General features: G+C 57.8%; 1 protein-coding gene and 2 long non-coding RNA genes across 10 annotated transcripts in view; 2 read left to right on the plus strand and 1 right to left on the minus strand.

The window, feature by feature from the left end:
• Positions 1-1496: 1496 nt before the first annotated feature.
• LOC310890352 lies at positions 1497-3741 on the minus strand. Its single transcript, XR_014577214.1, has 3 exons — positions 3425-3741; positions 3225-3275; positions 1497-1931 (listed from the first exon to the last, which is right to left on the minus strand). It is a non-coding gene; the product is annotated as an uncharacterized lncRNA (long non-coding RNA).
• A 177-nt stretch (positions 3742-3918) lies between these two features.
• On the plus strand, positions 3919-5224 carry LOC310890351. The gene is made up of 2 exons (XR_014577213.1): positions 3919-4199; positions 4336-5224. It is a non-coding gene; the product is annotated as an uncharacterized lncRNA (long non-coding RNA).
• Positions 5225-7521: 2297 nt separating this feature from the next.
• The window catches only part of LOC310889060 (CBP80/20-dependent translation initiation factor-like), a 138963-nt gene continuing 123362 nt past the window's right edge, over positions 7522-23122 (plus strand). For 2 of the 8 annotated variants that reach the window (XM_083816045.1, XM_083816040.1), the window contains exons 1-2: positions 7539-7665; positions 17701-17937. The gene's annotated coding sequence lies outside the window, so the exon portion shown is untranslated. Of the gene's footprint in view, positions 7666-7735; positions 14009-17700; positions 17938-18079; positions 18103-21733; positions 21864-23122 lie in introns of those variants that run through there. The other 6 variants (XM_083816050.1, XM_083816041.1, XM_083816044.1 and 3 more) reach the window with 5 other exon arrangements.

Here is a 23122-nt window from a genome sequence, read left to right on the forward strand (position 1 = left end):
CAGAAGAGCATAGCCTTTGAGGTGCAACCCTACGATGAACCTGGGAAGGCCAAGGAGGAAAGGAAAACGCTCCACTGGTGGCCAGGCTTTTATTCTTTACAACTGGAGGCATCACTTCCCATCAGCTTGCTCTCCTGTGATTAGCGGCATGGCCCTGGCAACATCTGGTGCCTTTCCTTACCACTTGCTGGAATCCAGAAATGGATCAAACGTGTCATTAAGAAACGATTTTACCTGCTGTGATTGCTGAGTGCCCCATAAATGCTCAGAGACTGGGCAGGTGGGAAAGAGAACCTAAAATCTCATGTTTGTTTTTTTGCAGAAGTGCCTGGGTCTGTGATACAGCGCTTCACAAAAAGGCTAGAAGAGCCTTGCCACATTTCTATCCCTCTGTCCTGGAGGTGAGCACTCCAGAAAGCTCAGAATTGGGTGTAAGGCAAAACCTGGCAGCTTTAGCAGGGTGGGCCTGTGGCTTGTCGTGCAAGCAGATTCCTCTGGCACTGAAACGCAACCACATCGCAGGAGAAAGGAGCAGTGGTCTTAACATGGCCATCACATGCAAAATGCAGGCGTGCTGTGACTCCATTAGCAAGAAATTAGGAAGCTGGAAGGCAAACATCATGGGCTTCTCATCAGCAAGGTTCTTCTCTGCTCCAGCACCTGAAACTAACCAAAGTTTGAGTCCCCTGCTACCACGGCTGTCTGCACTTCAGCCTGTGTGAATGAAGCCCAGCTGGGGAACGTGGGTTTATTACACAGAAATTAAACATTATCTGCTGGAAATCATATTATCTGGAGTCCAAAAGCAGGTCTTTCATGATTACTTTCTTTTCAAGAAAGCGGGTTCTCTCTGCGGAGTGCACTTAATTGTGCTGCTAGCCCTTTTTAATTAGGGTAGATTAGCAATGAAGTTAAATTAAACATTTTATTTCAGCAGTGGAAGAAGAGGGGACACTGGAATGGGTGTGAGGGATGTGCCTGCTCATCCCCAGCCCAGCTCCAGTGACCCACCGATATTTGTTCCCAGGAGCCAGGCGTTGGGGCACCCAGCCCCATGGTGCTCCCAAGGGGAGACGGACTCAGCGTCTTCCCAAATTTCTTGTTTGTTCCCAATTTTCTTGCTGGTGTTTCTGAAACAAGGGGAATTGCCTCCCCCAGGGCCTCAGGCTGCCCCCAGCCAGCTCATGGTAGCAGAGGCAGGCAGGGAACGTTCTTGGTTATTTGGCAGCTGTAAATTTCCACCTTGTGTGTGTGCACAGGAGGCTATTCACAGCGTGTACACATGCAGGTATAGATTTCTGTGGGTTCAGTGAAGGCAGCAATAACATCCAGGCACGGTGAGTATAAATGTGCGCCGCTCTGATTCATAAAATACAATAATAGTTAATTGTCATATGCCTGGCATGCTTGTGGGCTGATACTGCTATCTCCTTCTCCCTGTTAAAGCAGGAACGTGTCAAACCCTTTCCTTCTGAGAGGTTTTGCAGTGAGCAGGCAGCAATGGCATTTCCCTTCCCTCCCACTCACCTTACTGGGGATGCAGAGGGGTCTGTACTGGGGCACCAGTTTACGAAACCGCACTCTGCTGCTGGGGAAGGGAGGCCAAGTCCCCAGCCCTTGGCCCCGCTGAACCCGCCGGCGTACTTTCACCAAAGCAGTGCGATAAGAAGCAAAGCCCACGTGAAGATAAGCTTGTTTGTTTTACTGGCAGAACAAGGATAAATCCTGCGCTCTTTTCATTGCTCAGGCTGGCCTGCCAGCACGTGGAAACCTTCTCCAGAGTAAGGCCTCATTCTGCAGTGGAGGATGCATCTGATGGCGCGGATGTGCTCGGTGGGAGCGGTGAGAAAATCAGGGCAAAGCACAGCCCTGGGGCTGAACGCCACAGCTCCCTCCACCACGAAGCCGGCTGGAGAGGTTCCCCCTTGCACCTAATACACAGACGATATTTATTGGACCAAACCATGCCGATTTTCCATGCTCACCCACCCCAAACGGCGCAGGAGTGCTGCTTGCTGCCCACCCGCATTCCTGTCTGTGGCAGCTCGGCTGGCGGGTGGAGGAGAGGGGATTTGGGGCAAAAGGGGGACCTCTGTGCCAGGAAAAGCATGGTTAGAAGATGTGGGGGAGATAACAGAGGGTGCAGGAAGAGGACTGGGAGGATGTGGGCTCCCAGGAGCCGGGGAAGCAAGGGGCTGGGATGCTGGTGTCAGTGGGTGTGTGGTGAGAGCCTGGGGAAAAAGCCTCTTTGGTGGGGAAAGGCAAACCAGAGAGCCTCGCTCTGCCCCTTGCTCCTCCCCACCAGCGCCTGGAGGAACTCGGGGTGAGGCAAGAACCCTAAAGGAGACGAGGCACAGGCTGCGACGCCTTCTCCCTGCTACCTCATTCAGGTAGCCTGTCGGGGCTGTAGTTTGCTTACAGGCACTGGTGTCGATAAAGCCGCCTGTGAATAATGTGATACGGAGTGACGAGAAGGCCCGGCACTGCCAAGCCAAGCCAAACCACCCGTCCTTTGTGCATCGGGAGCAGAGCGCTGCTGTGTCATCCAGCCCGATGGATGCACTCCTCCGGCAGCGCTGCTGCAGTCCTCTGCCTCGCATGGTCGTATCCTGCACCCCGCGAGGCCGTATCCTGCTCCCGGCACCCCAGCTGGAGGCTTTTTTCAACCCAAGGGGGGGATGAAATCCCCTTCTCCCAGCCTGCGGATTCGCAATCCCCTCCCCACTGTCAGCCTTTGTGCCTCCTCCCTTCCGAGCCGGCGTTGCGATCCTCTGATGCAATTAATGGCCACAATAAGGGGTTGTGGAAAAAAAGTCGCATCTGCAAGCAGGGGAAGAGAGGCACGTTCCCGGGGGTGCTGCGTGGGGCTGCACCGGGGGAAGGTGGCACGGAGCAGCACCCCGTGGCACGGCCACGCCGCGCCTGCCGTGTGCCAGCTGAGCGGGGAGCTGGTCTGTAGTCGGTGGCCGAGCCGAATCCTCCTGCCAGCAGAGCTGGAGTTACGGATGCTGCTGCCAGGGATGCTCTCTGCCAGCCTGCGGAGGCAGAGGAGGAGGCCAGCCCTGCCTGGTGTGGAAGGAGAGCCCTCACCGCCCACCACCGCTCCCCGCGACGCCTCCTCCTCCTCCTCCTCCTCCTCCGCACAGCCTGACCTTTGCAAATGCCCACGCGTTTCCTCGGGGCTGTCGGAGTGGCAGCCCTTAAAAGCAGTAATTTGTTCTTACCTGCATAACCACGCTTTGCATTTCCATGGCCTCTTTAACCCCAAGATGTAGCTGCAAATTAAATCAGGATGGGAAAGTCGTGAATTATGTCCAGGTAGCCCCATTGTGCAGCTGAGTTATGAGAAATACCAGGAGATGAGGGCTGTTACCCTCAGCGACACGGGAGGTCAAGGAGGGAATCCAAATGCTCTAGCTCGTACCTTGTCTCCGGTGGCACGGAGAGCCTGAAGGAACTGGTTGGACTGGGAGGGACTGGGACGAGGGATTCAGGAGGGAAGCAGAGATGGATATCCCCCTCTTCTGATCACAGCAGAGGGGGAAGAAGCAATGTCACGGCGGGTGATGGCACGCACTGGGGCTGCACGATGAGCCACCCAGCCCAGGGGCAGCTGCTGGGCTCCTGGGACCGAAACGCAAAGGGAATCAGTGGGCACCGGGCGAGCTGCCTTCGCTCCCGATTTTCCTGCAAAAGGAAGGAGGAGAAAAGGAAAGAAATATCTCCTCGGGTGTCCCACCCCGTCCCGTCTCAGACCTCCGTTGACTCCCAGCGAATTTGGCATCGACTTGAGCACAGCCTTGGCACCGACCGCTGCGCTGCCTACAAATGCCCTTCCAAAAATAACTGCGAAGTGCAGGGGGGAGCCTGTCCCTGCTCTTGGCACCTCCAGACCAGCTCCTCCTCTTGCCGCAGCAAAGCATTTCTCAGCCGGCGGGAGCCCTGCCCCGAAATCTGACTTGGATGCAGGTGGGAGTCCTGGCAGCTCAGTGCTGGCCACGTGCACGCCCCATCGCCTCCCTGCCTCAGTTTCCCCCCAGCTTGACAGCGAGGCCATCTCATCCCAAAGGATTTGCACTGGGGGTCAGAGGAGGAAACGCCAGAGCCCCGTTCCCAGCCTCGGAGGGACAGACAGACGGCTCAGCAGCGCTGCGCCCGGGAGGAAGAATAAAGACCTTGTCTGTCTCCTTGCTCCCACAGTAGGTCCATTATTTGTTTTTTTTTTTTAAAGGAGGTCTATTTGCTTGCAACCCGACTGCACCCTGGCCGGAATAATGCTCTCTCTGACTGTGCAGTGGGGTTGTGGACCCCACTCAAGGGTTTCCTCTCCTGCAGGAGCCGCCGATGGAGCATCAGAGCACTCGATGGCCGCGGGAGCACCGGGCTGGTCATTTCTCGGGGACCTGCCGAGGGCACCTCTGTGCCCGCACCCCTGGGGATCGCCCACCTACACCACGTACACCCTGAGTACTTGGGGAAGAACAGAGGAGCCCCCTTCTTCTCTTTTTGCCGTGCCTATCTGTTTTTATAACTGAGCTTTCCGCACAGGGGACCTATAATTCGAGCAGAACACAGGGCGCTGAATTTCGCCTCCAGCTGCACTCTGAAGCCAATGTTTGCTCAAAGCTAGTGAGGGAGGGCCAGGCTACCAGCACATCGCGGCTGCCGTCAAGGTGTTTTGTAAATACTCCGTACTTCCCCTCCGAAGCAGCAGGTTCCCGTCCCTGCCGAGCAATTTTAAAGGTTGTTGTCAGGGTGAGAGCGGAGTTTGGCACTGCATCTTTTTGGTGCCATGTTCTTAAATATTTCTGTGTCCCCGGGGGCAGCCTTCAGCCTCGGCCTGTTACCCAGACCGCAGCACTCACGTGGCTCGGGGCCTTGGAGCGGGCTGAGCGGGCTGGGTCTGGTGACACAGCCCAGCCGAGTTCCTGTGACAAAAAAATCTCGATTTCCCAAGGCTGCTGGGATCCGCCAGTTTGTGCTGAATTTGCAGGGAGCCAGGAGAGGCTCCTGACAGCCTCCCCGGGCGTTCGGCCCTGCCCCGGGAGCAGCCCCGGCAGGAGCAGGGCCTGCCCGCGCGGGGCCCAGTGTCTCGGGGATGCTCGGCAGCGGCAGGAGCCAGCCAGCCTCAGTTGTCTGTGCTACGGCGATCGAGAAACTCCCCTGACGCCTCTGTACATCCCTAAATACATGCTTTTAATAAAGAGCCAATTTAGTTTCCCAAGCACTGAGTCATCTTGTGTTATTACCTGGCGTATGGTACCCAGAACAGCAGCCGCGGCATCTTTCCTTTGACAGAAGGATGTTTCAGTTCCCTCTCCCACCTCCAGCTTTTCACAACTCTCTTTTTCCCTTTAATGGGGAGCCCCTTTCCCTCACAATCCCCCCTGTCCAGGCTGCTAGCCCAGAAGCAGGCAGGGAGGCGAGGCTGAGCATGAACATCCGAGGGGCTGGAGGGGAGCGGCATGAGCCCTGGGATGGGATGGGATGGGATGGGATGGGATGGGATGGGATGGGATGGGATGGGATGGGATGGGATGGGGATGGGATGGGATGGGACAGGACGGGACGGGATGGGGATGGGATGGGATGGGGATGGGGATGGGATGGGGATGGGATGGGATGGGGATGGGGATGGGATGGGGATGGGGATGGGATGGGATGGGATGGGGATGGGATGGGGATGGGGATGGGATGGGATGGGGATGGGATGGGATGGGGATGGGATGGGGATGGGGATGGGATGGGGATGGGGATGGGATGGGGATGGGATGGGATGGGATGGGGATGGGATGGGGATGAGATGGGGATGGGGATGGGGATGGGGATGGGGATGGGGATGGGGATGGGGATGGGGATGGGGATGGGGATGGGGATGGGATGGGGATGGGGATGGGGATGGGGATGGGGATGGGGATGGGGATGGGATGGGGATGGGGATGGGATGGGATGGGATGGGATGGGATGGGGATGGGCATGGGGATGGGGATGGGGATGGGGATGGGGATGGGATGGGGATGGGGATGGGATGGGGACGGGGACGGGGATGGGATGGGATGGGGATGGGATGGGGATGGGGATGGGATGGGGATGGGGATGGGGATGGGATGGGGATGGGATGGGATGGGGATGGGGATGGGGATGGGGATGGGGATGGGGATGGGATGGGGATGGGATGGGATGGGGATGGGATGGGATGGGATGGGATGGGATGGGGATGGGATGGGAGGGGATGGGATGGGATGGGGATGGGATGGGATGGGATGGGATGGGATGGGGATGGGCATGGGGATGGGGATGGGCATGGGGATGGGGATGGGATGGGGATGGGGATGGGATGGGGACGGGGACGGGGATGGGATGGGGATGGGGATGGGATGGGGATGGGGATGGGATGGGGATGGGATGGGAGGGGATGGGATGGGATGGGGATGGGATGGGATGGGATGGGATGGGGATGGGCATGGGGATGGGGATGGGCATGGGGATGGGGATGGGATGGGGATGGGGATGGGATGGGGACGGGGACGGGGATGGGATGGGATGGGGATGGGATGGGGATGGGGATGGGATGGGGATGGGGATGGGGATGGGATGGGGATGGGATGGGATGGGGATGGGGATGGGGATGGGGATGGGGATGGGGATGGGGATGGGGATGGGGATGGGGATGGGGATGGGATGGGGATGGGATGGGGATGGGGATGGGATGGGGATGGGGATGGGATGGGATGGGATGGGATGGGATGGGATGGGATGGGATGGGATGGGATGGGATGGGATGGGATGGGAGGGGATGGGATGGGGATGGGATGGGATGGGATGGGATGGGATGGGATGGGATGGGATGGGATGGGATGGGATGGGATGGGATGGGATGGGGATGGGATGGGGATGGGAATGGGGATGGGGATGGGGATGGGATAGTCCCACAGCCCTTGTGATTCAGGACACACATCAGCATGATCATGGGGACAGTGTCACTGCTATGGGCCGTGTTCCCCAATGAGGGCAACCTGCTCTCAATAGTGAGGTGAGACAAGCTGTTATCAGGTTCAGGTTTAATACCCCAATCCCAACTTCAAGACACGCGCATTTAGCAGCAGGGCAGTGCAGGCCTTCCCTCTCCCCAGCCCAGCTCCCACGCTGCCGGATTAATAATTAAACCGCAGGAGGTCCACGGATAAAAACCACGCAATTCCACGTGGCTCTTTTTTTTTTTTTTTTGCCAAAAAGAGGCCGAAAGCAGAACCCCGGTGCTAACCCAACACCGCCCCCCCCCCCAGCCGCCCTCGGGTGAGCGGAAGGTTGCCACGGCAACCACCCAGCCAAAAATACAGCACGGCGGGGGGGGGGGGGGAGGCCTTTTTAATCCCATTTAATGCCCAAATCGCAGCGAGGCTCCGCATCGTTCCCAGCTTCGGGGAACCTCCTGCCGGCCCCGGGGAGCCTCCCCGAGGCGGGCCGGGGCCCGCAGCCACCGGGCTCGGCGGTTCCCGGACTACAACTCCCGGCAGGGCCGGCGGGGCCGGGCCGGGCGGGGCGAGGGGCGGGCGGCGGGGCCCGGCCGCCTCCCGGAGCCGGAGCCGAGCCGGAGCCGAGCCGGAGCCGAGCCGAGCCGGCCGCCTGCCGGGCGGCGCCCCCTGCCCCGCCGCAGCGCCCACGGTAAGGCCGGGGCCGGGCCCCGGGGGATAATGGGGGCCGGAGACGGGCCCCGGAGGCTGGGGAGGGGGAGATCCCGGAGGGGGGGGCCTCGGTGCCACCCCGCTGCCACCCGCAGGGCCTCGGGGAGGGGTCGCGGTCCCCGGTTCCCCACACCCCCCTTGTCTGGGTCTGGCCGTGGGGGTGGTGTGTGTGTGTGCGGGTCCTCACGGAGCGCCCGGCTCCTGTGGGCAGGGTTTGGGGCTGCGCGGTGGTTGGGGCGGCCTCCGCCCGCTGCTCGCCCTGCCTGACATCCCTGTGTGTGTGTGTGTGTGCCCCCCGCCATGGCACCGCGTCCCCCCCTTGCCCTGCTGCCTGCACCCCCGGCACCCGGTCCTCTCTAGGTGCCGAGGCGGTGGGGTGGGTGGCGGCGCCCGCAGCAGGACAAGGGGTTTGGACCCAAGGCTCCCCTCTGGGCCGGGTGGCGGTGTGCGTGGCCTCGGTGGCCGCGGGGTGACTCGTGCTCGTGGGGTGCTCGTGGGGTGCTCGTGCTCTCCAGCCCCGCGTCGGGTCCTGAGAGCTCACGCGCCGGAGGTTTTCTTGCGAGCGGTGCTGTCAGCCAGGAGGCGCGGCTGCCGGGCGGCCCTGGGGTCCCAGCGCCTCGAAAATCGGCGCCTCGGGTCGTTTTTTTCTGGAGAACGAGGCTGAGAGGCGTCCCTGGGGGCTGCTCGCGTGGCTGACAGGAGGAGGGGTGCAGCGCGAAACCGTCCTCGCCCCTCCAGCATCCGAGCTCGCCACAGCATGGCGTGTGTGGTGCCAGCCCGGGGAGACACGTACGGCGGTGTTTCTGGCTGCCGGCTTGCTCCCGGCTTGTAATCCGCCGTGAGGCCGAGCCGTGGGTGTCCCCGGCCCCGGAATGGTGCAAATCTGGGGCTGAGCTCCCGCGCCCGCGGGCGGCTTTGCACGTGCAGCTGTCCCTTGGATGGCTTCGTCGGGGCGGGAGGCGGCAGGGGCCTTCCCGCAGAAGTGGTTCCTCCTCTGAAATAGGCTGTTTGTCTGTCTGTGCCGCCTTTTTGCTCCCGTGTGCTGCTCCTCCTCCACCGCTTGGACGGGTGCAGACTGCTGCTGGGAGTCACGGCCAGCACCGGGACCGCTGTAGTAAAAGCCAGCCTTGTTGGCAGCAACAAAAGGTATGGGAGGAGAGGCAAGGTACTGAGCTTCCAGGCTCTCCCCTCTGGTGGTTTTAATGCTCCTTCCACCTCCAAACCCAGGAAGGCTTGCTGGTGGCGGGGGCCATCGGAGCATCCGGTTGCTGGCAGCGCAGCAGGGGATGCCAACACGTGTTGGAGGGGGAAGCATCACGCCCTGCTTACGGTTTCTGTGACCCCGACATGCAAATGTTCACGCTTTGTCCCCACCGCACGGAAAAAACACACTGTGTGGTGTAGGTTCATGTTGCTTTTCCCTGTAACGACCACAAAGGCTTTGTTCTGCGCTCGGCTGATCCTGAGGTCCAAAAGCAAAGCCTTAACGCTGGGTTTTATTCCCTCAAGCCCAGAATAAAATTTGTAGCCTGTGCTTTCCCCATGTTAAGTGTGTTTTCTTTGGCAGAGATACGCGTGTTTTCTGTTTTGGGCAGCTCGGGCTGAGTTTGTATTTAAAGCTCTTTCCCTCTGAGCTCTGGGCCTTCCTTCTGCAGAGCCTGCACGGAGAACTGACTGTGTCGCAGTTAGAGTACTGTGGGACTAATAACGTTGTCCAGCTCCGAGGAAACATTTTTTTTTATCGCTTATAAAATCTCACATTGCTTTTAAAGGGAAGCAGAGGAGCAGTGGCTGGATGCTGCAGGTGATGACGGTGTGGTAAATGATGAGTTTTCAGGTGAGCAGCACCCAGGGGCTCCCCAGCTGGCGGGGCTGCAGGGGGCTGGAGAAACCATTGTGGAGATGAACAGCCCTGTGTCTGCAGAGGGATCTGCGCGAGGAGTGAGCTGTCTGAGGCGTTTGGCTTGCTCTCACATGCTTGCTCCTGTAGCTGAGTCAGCCCCGCGCACAGCCGGGCTGGGAATCGTCTGCGGAGGGTTCCCGAGAGCTGTGGCAGATCACGCGCAAAGCACGGAAGCGTTCCCCGCGGCGAGCCTTCGGTGAGGTCCTGCCTCTTTGTGAGGGGCTGCACCTAAACGTACAGCAAGGCCCGCGGCTCCTGTGAAAGCTGGGGGCAGCAGATCCTATGCTTCGGGAGCTGTTTTGGGCACACTTAGCATGTTGTCAGAACGTTTTCCCCTAAAGCGCAGAGCAGCGGAACACCGCTGATTGCCTCGTCGTTCTTCGGTTTAGCAGAAGCATTCAGACGTTTACGTGACGCGTGGCATTGTTAAGTTTCGGAGTTAACAGTCTGCTGGTGCGTTTGGGGTGGCTCTTCTTCAGGCTGGGGAGAGGACAACTGCTCTGTCTGGAAAATCTGCCGAGTGTCAAAGTGTTTATGGACACTACTTGCCCATAAGCTTCGGGATGTCCTTGTGAAACTCCTTGGAGAAGGTACGGTTCTGCTACCGGAGCGCAATTAGTGCTTTACTGAGTCATCAGAAGCGAAGGGCTAGTGTAGCCAGCCAGTAATCTTCTGCTCATTTGCGAGAGTGGCTGTTTTATTTATATTTTGTATAAATTATATATATTTATGTCTATAGTCATGTGTAACATGGTTGCCTTGCTAATGATTGTAAGAGAAATAAATTTCCTGGTCAGTTCAGACTGAAACAGGGATGCCGTTGGGTATTCCTAAAGCTTTTGAGCGCCTAAGTGCCAGCTTCCCGGCTGGAAAGAGAGGCTTTTTCTTCCGTGTCTGCCCGGGGCTGTCCCACGTTTGGTCTGGCCTTGCTGGTCCTGCATAGCCGCTGTTGGTCTGCTCCAACCGAGGGATCCCAAAAAGGTAATGGGGATGGTGTCTCTGGAATGGATGTGAGATCTTCTCTTTTCTCTGTTAGTTTTTGGGGCCTCCTTTGAGTTAGTTTGTGGACCTCCGAGGCTTTAGAGACCACAGTGGACGAGGGGTAGGCTCGTGTTTCAGCAAAGCCATCGTTTCCATCTCCGTGCTCCTACCGGGCAGCCCGCAGCCTCCTCTTTCCCCAGGCACGTAGCAGTCATGGCAAGAAAAGGAAAAAAAAACAAACAAACAAACAACAAATTGTTTTGTCCTGTGGCAGGAGAAGCTGTGGTGACACAACTACGCTGCTACCTCCGCGGGACCAAATCCTGCCTTACCTGTCGGCGAGCAGCCTGCCGCAGGAGCGTTTAATAGCGTGCAGCAATTTCTGGAGGGCGTCCGCCCTGCGGCCACGGGCTGGCTCGGCTTGGGCTCCTCCCGCCAGCCGTCGGATGCCACCGGTGTGGTGGCAGGACGCTGGGGGACGCGGGTGGCAGGACCTGCCCCGGGACGTGCCGGGGACAGGGAGCGGCTGGGCGATGCTCCCCGCCCCTCGCGCCCTGCTCGGCTGAGGATGCGCCCCGGCGCCCAACGTCTTTTAATCGGCCTTCATGCAAAAAGGAGAAGAAAAAAGCCTTCCTCTTCCTTCTGGGGTGGCCCGGCTCCCCTGGATGGGTTTGCGCAGCCCGTGGTGAGGCTTTGCTGCCTTCCCCACGCCGCAGCAGAAGACACGTGTCTGCCGTGGGTTTCCCCAGCCTGCCACAGGGAGCTGCTAGCTGGGTACGCCGTGCCTTGTAACTAATTCCAAAAACACGTTGCTTTTGAACTCAGGAAATCCTGGAGGAGCTGTGAAGAACTGCTTCGTGTAGCCGGGGCGGTCGGTGGGGAGATGGGTGGCTGGGCCGGGGTCTGCACAGCAGGGACATCATCATCATCATCATCATCATCGTGCGCGGGCTGCCAGCAAGCAGCTTTGGGGGGTGCTGAGGTCTGTGGAAACACCTCTGAGTGCTTTCCAGTGCAGGAATCATCTGAAGATGAATTTTAAAGGATTTTTTTGTCTTGCAGAGAAGTGTGTGCTGTAGTCACCGGTGGGGCCGTGCTGTAGCAGAGGTGCAGCCGAGCCCACCCACAGCAGTGCCCTGCAGACGGGGCATGCTTTTGTGTACAGGCATCTCTCCATCACACAGCCAGAGGTAAATCCCGTGGGCACCGGGCTCCTGGGCTGCAGGAGACAGAGCAGGAGGGCGGCGTGGTGTCCCCCCTGCAGCTGTAAGGGGACTCGGACACCATACCTGCCTCGCCGTCCCAAATACCATCTTCGGTGTTTGTACAGGAGGGGAAAAGAAAGCAGGAACTGTTGTCGTGGCGGGGCTGCAGTTGTCAGCTGGAGGCTAATAATAGGAAGCGTTTGGTGCTTAACGCCTGCTCGGCCTTGTCCGGCCAGAGGAGCTGGGGTGAAAGCTTGTGGGAGCTGCGGGGCGCCCCGAGAAATGCAGCTGCTGGCCGGGCGATCGGCTTGGAGACATCTTAGGTTGCAGCTCTCTGGCTCGGGAAGCTGGGCCGGCAGTCCCGAAACTTGCAGCAATCGTTTCTGCAGCTGGAGGCTTCACAGCTGTACGTGGAGGAGGCTCGTCGTGCTTTTGGAAATGGCTTTTTATTTTATTTTTTTCCCACACTTCATCGTTGCAAGCTAGTAAATTAATTAGAAGTACTTTTCAGGGGCTGTTAGGTTGGGTGAGAATAGTTGGTTGTGAAAGCTTGTCAGAGAGGGACTCCTGTATTTTTCTTTTTTGGCTGGAAGATAAAGGAGTGGTTAGTGTGTTTGAGCCCAGGAGTGGATTCATTTAAAGGCCTGGTCCTGCAGGCGCTGCTGAGATCCTTGAGGGCCGTTTTCCTGACGCTGTTCCACCTTCGGTGCAGTTGTTTCTGGCTTCATTTGGTCTGCGATCGAGCTCGCCTCCCTCCCTCTGGAGGAGACGGCGGTGGCACGTGCGGCTCGCACATGACTCACCGGAGCTGCTAACGCCGTAAACACGCGCCCCGACAGCCCCGCTGCCCTGCCTGTCCGCGGGCTCTGGGACGGGGACGGACCCCGTATTGGTTAGCAGGATTTGGGCCGCCAGGTCCGTGGCGCACGGCGTGCAGGGTCATGATACCGATGCCCGAGCGGGAGCAGCCGCCGCAGGAAGCCGCGCGGGAGCGCGGCGCTGCCTGGTGCCCCCTCGCCTTCTTTCAGGACCGGCTCCGATCCCGGCGGCAGCTCTGAAATCGACCTCACGCTTCTGGAAAGCTCTGCTCGCGAGCGGCCAGCTCGCCGTCCCTTCCCCGCGGCCCTGCTCCGGCCATCCCCGTGCTGCTCGTGTTTCCCTGCCTCTGCGGCTGCTCTCGGCGGCGTCCGCGGTGGGCAGGACGCCGGCACGTACGCGTAGCGCTTGGCCGGCAGGCGGGGAAGCAGACAAAGGATTTGGGGGGCAGTGAGGACGGTGGGGGGGGGGGGTCCCTTCCCTTTCTCCCTCCCACCCACGCGTTCAGCAGCCGCTCCCCGCAGCACAGCATCCCTTCCCGCTGAGCCTCGGGGATGGAAATGCCCCTTCCCCGGCACCCGCGGGCCTTTTCGGCCGGTCCCCGTGGCAGTGCCGCAGCCCGCAGCCGCCCCGTGCTGGTGGCTTTGTTCTCTCCCGCGCCGCCCCGCTGCCGCGCTCTCTGCCGTGGGAAGGGGCCGACAGCGGGGGCTTTTAATGCCGAGGCCGCTGACCCGTCTCCATCCTACTGCCTCCGGTCACCCGGCGCTCGTGGGGACGGGGTTGATCCTGCACCGGGACGAGTGTTTTGGGGGATGTTGTCCGGCTACCCAGCGGAGGTTCGGGGAGGGTTGGGGCGCGTGCCGTGTCAGGCAGCGGGATGGTAGCTAGCCTGGCCAAGCGTATCCGTTTAATTGAACCATAAATCCCGCAGCAGACCAATAGTGCAGGACTTTATTAAAACCCCGGGGTGCTGGTTGCCCTCCCTCTCCTGCTTTTGGAGTGCCGGCGGAGCACGCCGCATCTTTCTAGGAATCGGCTCCTTCCCGGCAGCTCTCAGCTGAAGGAGGACACTTAGGTGGCTTTTTTAAACACAAATTCGCATTACATGGGGTGAGAGGCTGATTTATCAAGTGGCAACAGCCACTTGAAATCGAAGCTTCCGTTTCTGTGCTTTTTGTTCTTATTATTTTGTTTACAGCGATGAGGTCTGTGCAGTCAGCCTGGCCGTCACTTGTTATTCCCCCAGAAACTTTTTAACCCAGGGATTAATTTCAGCCAGATCGGACGGAGGAGCGCAGGTCCCGCAGATGAGATCTTCCATGCTTTAAGGAAAAGGGTGGAAGGGGGAAATCCAAATTTCTTCCTGACCACAAGGAGAGGCTGCAGCAGTCGTGAGCTCAAACACCGTCTGGGCGCAGGTGGGTCGGTTAACTCGCTTATACCTACAGGGGATTTGGGGTTCGTGTTGCTGCAGCCAACCCAGATACGTGCTGCTGCTTGCGGGGCTGGGGGCTAGAAGGTCCCAGAGGGAGCTCAGGGTCTGGGGCGACGGGGGAGAGGGAAAGGCGTGGGTGTGCGTGTTGCAGGCACAGCGGGGAGCGTGGGGAATGTGGGTCACGAATCGGTGCGAAACTGGGCTCTGTTCTAGGGCTTTGCCGGCGGGTGTCTGTGTTTTTCCCGGGTGGCCCAGCGCTCTGGAGCTGAGCTGGGGCCAGGCGGGATGTTGGCTTTCAGGAGTGCCTTAGGCAGTACCCTCGCAAGCGTCTCGTTAGGCAAATAATACAAACTGAACAAAAGGAAGAAGGAGCTGGCTGTGGGGGTGCTGCCGGGGGATGGCGAGCCCGCATTGCAGGAGCAGCGGTGCTGGGGCTCGGTTTGTTGAGGGCTTTGTAAGCCCCGCTACCCCGCGGGTTATTCTTTGCTTTGAGCCTCATGTTTGCCTGGACCCCTCCGTCCTGGTGCCTGTCTCTCCTCCTGGCCAGCTCAGCGTTTTATATGGAGTGTGCAGAAGGGGCCGGAGCTATTAGCAATCCCTGGTCCACTCCATCGGATGGCAGCGGGGATTTCCTGAGCTGTGCAGGGCACCTCGGTACGGCCTCTGGTGTCCTGGGAGTGCTCTGGGGCACCAAACCCAACGGTAACAAGAAAATCCACTCCAGAGAGTACATACACGCGAGGACGGCCCCAAATCTTTGCATTCGGTAGGGTTTTCTTTGTTATCTCTCTTTGCGTCACCTGGCACCCGAGCAGGCGGCTGGGAGGTGCCGCGACTGGCGCTGTGCAGGGCAGAAGTTGCAGGTCCTTGGCGGGACCGAAGGTGCAGGAAGGCATCTGACCGCGCTTCCCCGGCCGTGTTTGTGGTGCTGGTGAGGAAGGGGAAACCTGCACAGATAAATAATGGTTGCAAAGCCCTGGGAAGGGGATCGCCCTGCTCTCCCAGGGCTTGCTGCTTGCTCGTGACCACCCGGCTTGCAGCATGAAGCCGATGTCACGTTTATTTTTAGTCTGCTGCCTCTCTGCCACGGTGTCCTGCAGTCCCAACAGGCTCCCTGGCCTTGAGTTGAGCCTTGCCATGTACCCGCTGGGGCAATCAGGTGTTTTACTGCCGTTCCTAACAGCGATGGTTAATGCTTGTGGTGCGCTGCTGCCTAGAAGCTCGTGGAGAGCGTTGGCCGGCTGGGGAATGGACAAAGTCTGTCCCCAAAAGCTTGGCCGGGCTCGCTGCAGTTTCCCAACGAGGCGGAGGTCCGCGCTGGCAGCATTCTGGCATCACGGAGGGCCTGTGACCTCGTCTGGGTGTAGGGCTTGGAGGTGCTGGTGGAAGTGATTTGTGAGCACCCGGTTCCCAGCGGAGCCGGGGAGGATGCGCTGCCCCGCTTGTGACGGCTCTCCTTCCAGCTACAACCTGAGGCCGCCGTTCCTGCCGCTCCCCTTTCTGCCGTCACTACTGGCGCTCTTTTTCTGGGGATTCTGTTCCTTTTTTGTCAGCTCGGAGAAGTATTTTCCTTACGCTCGCCTCTATTTAGGGCTCTGGGGGAGGAAGTGACTCAGCCTTTCCTCTGCTGCTGTTTGCACAGTCATCCCTCGCCGGCTCCACCGAGGCTTTCCGCGCGCACCTCGCCTTACGAGCGCTTCGTTTTCATTCAGCAGGAGCCTGCCCGCTTCCCTGCCACACGTTTGGGTGGGGAGAGGCACGGCAGGGGTGGACGAGCCGCCGACAGGAGCCCCACGTGCCGGGCAGGTAGCAGCACCACGCTCCTCAAGGAGGACGCACCGCCAGCCCCACGGCAGCTCCGGGCGGCGACAACCAGGGACCCATGAGCACGGAGGTCGGCGGAGAGGCAGCCCCAAGTAAATCAGCTCGCTTTTGGGGTCTCGCCTAGTCGAGCTGGGGAAAATCGATGCCATCTGGTGGGGGGGAGATACACCGGGGAGGGGAGAGCGAAGGTGACTCCCGTCGCACTGGCAGCACGGCTGAAGGATGCCCTGGTCTCCTGGGTGCTGACGGGAAGGCTCTGCGAGGATGATGGATGGATGGCAGGACGGCGGGGCTCGGTCCATGGAGGGCTGCTGCCAGCTTGCCTTTCACGGCAGAGCTGAGCCGACTGCTAAATACCGAGCGGGAATCATCGCTTGCCCTCCGCTGGGCTTTCAGACGCTGCCGCTCAGCGAGGGACTCAGTAAATCATCCGCACTCCGAGTGATGCCAGGCATTTGGCATGCCATGTATTATATTAAAAAAAAAAAAAAAGTGCATTAGTTTCAGGTTAATCGTTCTCCTAGCCTGGAAGCCAGCACAGCTGGCTGCAAAGTCACCTTTGCTTCTTTATAAAGGCAGCCGGGGGGGAGCCAACAAACTCAATCTACCCAGAAGCCTTCCTCTCCCCCTCCAAAACCCAGACTCAAACCCAGGAAGCAGTTTTGACCTGCTTAGGAAATTCTGGCACGTGCCCGTTATCCCTTTGCTTTATAAGGTTGTAGGAATCTGTGTTCTTAGCAGGAGGAATGACTTACATGGCCCTTGCTGGGGGTGTTACCCCAAGGACAGCAGCCCCGTGCCTTTGCCCGCGGTCAGCTCCCCTTGGCAGTCCCAGCTCCTGGGTTGTCTCTGGCCGGAGCGATGTCTTCTGTGTGTGTGTTGCTGGGGGTTGTGCACTGTTTATCTGGCATTTTATGGTAACAGTGCTTCCTAACTAATCCCTGCTCTTGGTCTGCGTGCAGTGGAGTTTGATCCTGCTTTGACAATGGTGGGCTTCAGTTGTTAATTTTAGGGTTTCATAGGTAGAGCGTCAGTAGCTGCAGGCACTCCTTGCATACGGCCTTGCCAAAGCTCGCGTGCTCTGAGCAAGAACTGCGCGGGTGACCACAAGTTTCGAGCCTTTTTGTTGTGTTGCAACGCCTCGGTAGGCTCCAAGGGTTGTGTGTGCCTTTATGGGACTGCGTTGTACCAGGTGCCTGAGAAGAAAAGGAAGGTAAGGCCTTTGGAAATGGAGGGTGGAGGCCTCATGTCATGGGAGATTCGTGTAAGCGGACATCTAACAGCTTGGTGGTACTGCAGGACAAGACCCAAATTCCTAAAAAACAAACAAACAAAAAAAAAACAAACACCGGGTGGTGAGTCCTCAGATCGATCAGTCAATGCAGCCTGTTGGCAGCAAAGGTGTTAATCTGAGTGCCCCACTTCGGTGCGGCAGGGAGGAAATAGCCGCGGACCCAGAGCTTATCTGATCTTTGCTGGGATCTCCGCCGAGCCAGCCCAGTCCAGTTCGGTGGGATGTTTTGGGGTGAGGTGTGGTAACCTTGCAGGAGGCAGGTTTCGCGCTACGTGTCTCCTGGTGGAGCGGTGTGCCAGGAGGAGGAGGCTCTGCTGGCAGTGCCGGCCCTAAATACACGCGGGAGAAGGCTGGTAACAGGATGGAGGCACTTTGAAAGGAAGCTCTTTGGGGTGGTGGTCAGCATGTAATTAAACCGTCTCCAGTAAATAAGCGCAAATGCTGAGAATGATGGGAGCACCAGCCCGTAAAGCCTTCTCTCTGTAGGTTATAAGCCTCTGACTAAAGCCTTCCCCTTATTTTTACTTAATTTTCTCCGTTTATCTACTTTATTGCAGTTCACACGTCCACCACGTGCTCCCAGCTCCTCTCCTCTCGGGTTCCACACCAGCCAGTGACCCGACTGAAAAGCCGTAGCCTTGTCCACCCTGTGCTCAAACTGAGCTCAGGCCACGTTAGCTCTCTTCTGAGCATCTGCATCTATTGATTAAAACATTAGGAGGAACGTCGGCTTGGAAGCGACGCATTTGATCAGCCGATTACTGTAACAGAAAAGCAGTGAGCTCTGATTTGAGGTACGTGAGAAACCGTAGCTGCCGCTTTCTGTCGTGCTGGAGAGAGCTTGGAGCACGCCACAAAACGAGAGCACCGCTCGGGGAGCTAAAGGAGGAGTCCGCAGGCGGAGCGTGAGCCTTGTGCCTGAGGCCTTGGCACCACCGAGGAGTGTGGCAAGAATAAGTGTGTGTGTTTAAGGGGGCTGCTGGGTTTTGGGCGGTGAACTGCAGCGAGTGCAGGAGCAGTGGTTGCGTGAAGCAGGTAGGTAAGTCTGTAGGATGCTCTTCTGGGGTGGAGAGCAGCTGGCTGGCGGAGATGCTCGCTGGTGTCTTCGGAGGGCCAGCGGGATGGTCCCAAAGCACAGGGCTTTGTTCACAGCAGCGTCTCGGGGTTTTGGTCTGTGTGGCTCATCCCGAGCAGGCTGTACGGGCAGCGTATGGCCAGCTGCCTCCAGCCTCGTAGCAGGATGTCAGCAGAAACGGGTGCTTGGTGAGGCAGCCGAAAGCCAGGCTCCTGCCCGATGTCCCCCACACCCCCGTGCAAGCATCTGCTCTGAATTTCATTCCCGTATAAACCTCGGAGAACAGCGTTTTGCTTTGCTCCTGCGCTGATGCCACCCTGCTGTGCTGGCATTAGGCGTAGCGTAGGTATTTTTAGAGGCTGCAAACCGTGAAGTGCTGGGAGCCTGCTCCTGCAGTAACACGTTTGCTTCCTGCGGAGTCACGAGGGGCTCGGAGGCTGGACTGTGGCGTTGGGACGGCCGGGTCGGAGGCAGGTGATGGCTCTTGCTTGGTACAGGTGGTGAGGAAGAGAGGAGAAGGGGCAGGACAGCGAGCACGTCCTCCCCTTTGGTCTCCCCTTCCTGTTTGCTTGCTCTGGTGTGAAACATCTGGACGTGAGCTCAGCCAAATTCCTGCTCTGGAGCCCTTCCAGCTCCTTGCGCTGTGCCTTGAGGCTGCCAGGGTGGGCAGAGCCGATGTCAGACCAACCTGGAAGGAAGAGAAGGATAATACAAAGCCTCCCACTCTCTTTGTATGGAGAAAGGTGAGTGTGTACCCTGTGTATTAGTCACAGTGTGGAGCCGTCCTCTTTGCTCCTTGCCTCCAGCAGCAGCAGCAGCCTTCACTTGCCACGGTTAATTGTCGTGTATTGTCACATCGACCTGGGTTACCTCTCCGAAAGCTCAGCCTGGGCTTCCAGGGTGCTTGCCGTTGGGAAGGAGTTTCTTCTGGCTTTCATTAAGCTGGAGGTAAGACCTGGTGGCCTCATCCTGGAAGTCTGGAGTAAGGGAAGATGTTCTCGCATCCTGGAGTTGATTCGCTTCAGAAGGGAGCTCTGCTGAGGGCAGGGCTGGCCTCAGAGTCAAACCTGGCTGCTCAGGGCCTCATCCAGTTGAGCTTTGACTCTCTTTCCAAGGATGGAGACTGCACGCCCTCTTGGGTGCTGAGCCACGCTCACAGCAAAGGATTTATGCTCTTACATCCCAGCAGTTTCCCGTGCTGCAGCTGCCGATGCTCAGAGCGCGGGGTGAGTGGCTGCCGGAGAGGCTTTGTGCTGCTGGTTTTAGTGGTGCCCTGCGTGCTGCTCTTGGCCCTCTCACTGGGTTTCGTGGCCAGCCAGGGATGCTGCCACTCTCCAGAAACACCACAGTGCTCTCCTGCGTGCATGCATTTGAGAAAGCTTATCGCCAGCTGACCTAATTATTATAATCTCGCTCTTCCCTAGTTAGTGCAGGTTTCCTTGGCTCTCACGAGGCGTCCCCAGTTCCTCCAAGCTGCACTTTGATTTCTTGTCTCTCTTTTAATAACATAGCTCATTCACTCCAGCTATGCAAGCCAGAGAATCAGACTTGTAGCCAGACGCAGTGAAGTACCTGTGAATTGCCTTTCCTGGCCCTGATGGCCACCCTGCTGTGGTTCAGCTGCACCTCTTGGCACCTCTCTGGGCTGGCCCTGGAGCCCCCCCCCCCGTGCCCAGCCTCCCGGGCAGCCCCCCTGCCTTTGTTTGCCTCTGGTCCTGCTCTTCATCACAACCCCGTCCTCTTCCCCCTGCCCCAGCTGTACATCTTCATCGTGGAAATCCTCTCTCTGCCCGTGTTACGGGTAGAAATTGTGTGTTGTCCCTGTGCCCTGCTCGTGAATGCAGGGCTGCTCGCTACCCGTTTTTTTTTTGTGCCTTCTGCAAGACCCCTGCTGCTGCCCTTTCCTTCCCGCTGCAGATGCCGCCTTCCCTACCTGACCCCTTTCCTTTGCAGAGGGTTTTTTTTTGGGTACAGATGTAGGCTGGTTACCTCGTAAAGGTGCCAAATTCTGCTCCAGCAAGACAGGGATTTGCAGCACGTCAACAGGATTTAACAGCAGTTTCAACGTGGATAAACGAAATGGAAGCCTGCAAGAAAGGGGTGAGGGGAAAAAAACCAAAACATCACGTCTTGGGGTGAGTTCGTTTCGTCCATAAATGTCTGAAAACTGGAGAAGCTGGGTGTTTCCCCGTGTGGCCTGACGCCCAGCAGCAGCCGCCTGGCAGGCAGTAACCACTTATAACCTGGTGCCTCTTGCAGGGGCAGAGCTTACCGCTAAGCTCCCGTGTTAAAGCACCTGATGGGATCAGCAGAGGTTAGCAGAGGGCTTGAAAAACGGCAAGTCAGCACCATTGTCCTGAAAACTTGTTTTTTGACCCCCCCCCACCTTGTCCTCTTCGGTATCCAGTTCAGCTTGGTTTGATGTGAAAGGGGTCGGAGGAGCGGCGTGGAGGCATCAGCAGGGCTTTATCTGCGTTGGGGTTTCTGCGGCTGTCTGGGTTATCTGGCGCAAGGTCAGGCAGCCTCTGCAGGGTAAATATTTTCTGGTTGGGCGGAGCAGCCCGTGTAGGAGCTTTTAAAAGCTGAACCAAAAACACTGCTGGGAGCAGACAGCCCCAAAAAGCTGGCCCGGGAGGGTCCCCTGCATCGCCACCACTCCGCATAGCTGGGTCTGTGCGCCCTCCTGCCCTTTGAGGGGGAATGTGGGTGTTCCCGTTTCCCTCTTATTTAAAAAAATAAAGCGACATATTTGATGCATGCCTGAGGTTCCTCTAAGCTCCTAACTGCTACCACATGCTCTGAACGACATGCTCTGTGCTGGCGCACTGCTGTGCCCTCTGCGCAGCGTGCTGGGGACGGGTGGGACCCCAAGTGGTACCCCCGGGTTAGCCTCAGGTGTTCTGAGTGCTCCTAAACATCTGCCCGTGGGAAAAATGAGCGGTGGTGAGTGTTTTTCAATTACTTGGCTTGTAGAAAAACTGTGGTAACAAAGACGGCTGCGAGGAACAGGAGGGATTTAATTGCAGTCAGTCAGAGTGGAGCTGTTTGATTTCATTAAAGCAGGGAACGAAATGACATCAAGTCGAAGATGCTTCACCCAGTCCAAAGGAAAATGTTTTTTCACACCATTAAATGGAAAGCTGTGGAAACTTTGCATATATCACTGTGAAACAAAAGCAGAAATCCTTTGTTTAAAAATACCAAACCCTGCAGAAAGAAAGAACTCCTTCCAACATTTTCTTCCCAGTGTTTCGGATGAAATGACTTGACCAAAACTATTTAAAAGTCACCAAGCCAAATCCGGGTTGCTGGCACGCAAGTGGTGGTGGTGTGTGTTTTGTTTTTTTTTTCCCTTCTCTGGCTCTGTGCCATTATTTTTTTTTTTCTGATCGTTGCAATGTGACCGTCAGAGGCCGCGTGGCTTCCAGGTGCTGCCTCGCTGGGAATGGGTTAAGCTGGGCTGATGGCTTCAGCCTTTGGCTTCTGCAAAAGGGGATTCGGTTCCTCAAGCCACCGCAGGCAGCAGAGGTGCACGAACCTTGTCCCGCGCTGGAGGAGAGGAGCTGTGGAGGCTGAACCGTGCAGCACGGCTGGCCCTGGGGTCCTGCCCTGTCCTGTCCTCATTTTTCGGTCATCTTGGGCAGGGTAAGTCAACGTCTGCTGCTCCGTGCGCGGTTTCACCTCTCTTTTCTGGTGCAGCAGGCTGTGGTCCTGGAAAAGCTTGGACATCTTCTGGCACCACAGTATCAGGGCACAAAAGCTGGGGGCTGTTCATCTGGGGCAGGGTGTCCCCATGGACCCCCAGTCCTAACCAAGCTCGGCGCTGCCTCAGACCCCTTTCCAGGAGGGAATAGGAAGCACATCTTGGAAAAGAGAAGGAAATGAACTTCCCGCTTACTGCGGGGGTATCAGTAGAAGTTACAGGACCGACAGTTACCTCTGGTGAAAGAAACTGAGTTTGGGAAGGTTCCCTGAGCTCGGGGTGTGGGACGTGAAGGCTGGGGGAAGGATTTAATCCTCCTCCTGCATGGGGTTATTAGGGCTGTTCCTATGGAAGAATAGGGGAGGAATTGCTTAGAAAGCCAAAACCGCTCCCCATGACGGAGTAGGGCATTGTGTTTGCTGGCTGGAGAAGAAAAATCCAGTGGGAGTGGGGAAACCCTGCACCAAGGCCCCGTGTTTTGCGTGCCATCCAGTACGCCAGGCACTACATCAGTAGTGCTGTTTGTTAGCATCACTCTCACTTTTCTGGTAAAGTCTCCCATCGCTTACAATAACCTGGGGCCGGGCGCAGGGTTTGTTTTCTCGACCATCCATGTAGTGTAATTTATTCCAAAAGTGCCTTCTCCGCTCTCCCCTTAAGCTCAGCTGCTTCCCTTGTGAGCTGCATATATGGTATTAATACAGCTTCTTCACTCGAATCGCCCTTTACCTTTTTTTCTGTTCTTTTTTTAGCCAGAGCTACATAGTTTGGGCTCTTTATTTGTCTCTCTGAGGTCAAAGGTACGTGAACAGCAGGCTTCCTGCCGCAGCGTTTCTGCTGAAACTGCAGATGGTTCTCCCCTTTGCTGCAGTCACGGTCCTCCCCCCCCACGTTCTTGCTGTGATTAACTTCAGCACTGTTAATCCCTGGCTGTAAGCAGAGGTTGGCCAGGGCAGCGAGGCTCGGGAGGGAGCTTCCCGAGATGCTGACAGAGCCTCGCAGGAGCTCCTTCCATCCCTGCTGCTGTACCTGGTGGATCTACGGCTTGGCGAACTTCACGGTGACGTGGTGAACCTTCACACGGGCATGGTCTGTTGCGAGCCCCAGGTGACAACAAAATCCGGCGTAAAACTCCCTTATGGATGTCTGCGAGCTGTCCTCCTACCTGCAGGTCCTCCGATCACCGTGTGGGGAGCAGCTC

This window comes from Anser anser (assembly GCF_964211835.1).
Source record: "Anser anser genome assembly, chromosome: Z".
Taxonomy (NCBI): Eukaryota; Metazoa; Chordata; class Aves; order Anseriformes; family Anatidae; genus Anser; species Anser anser.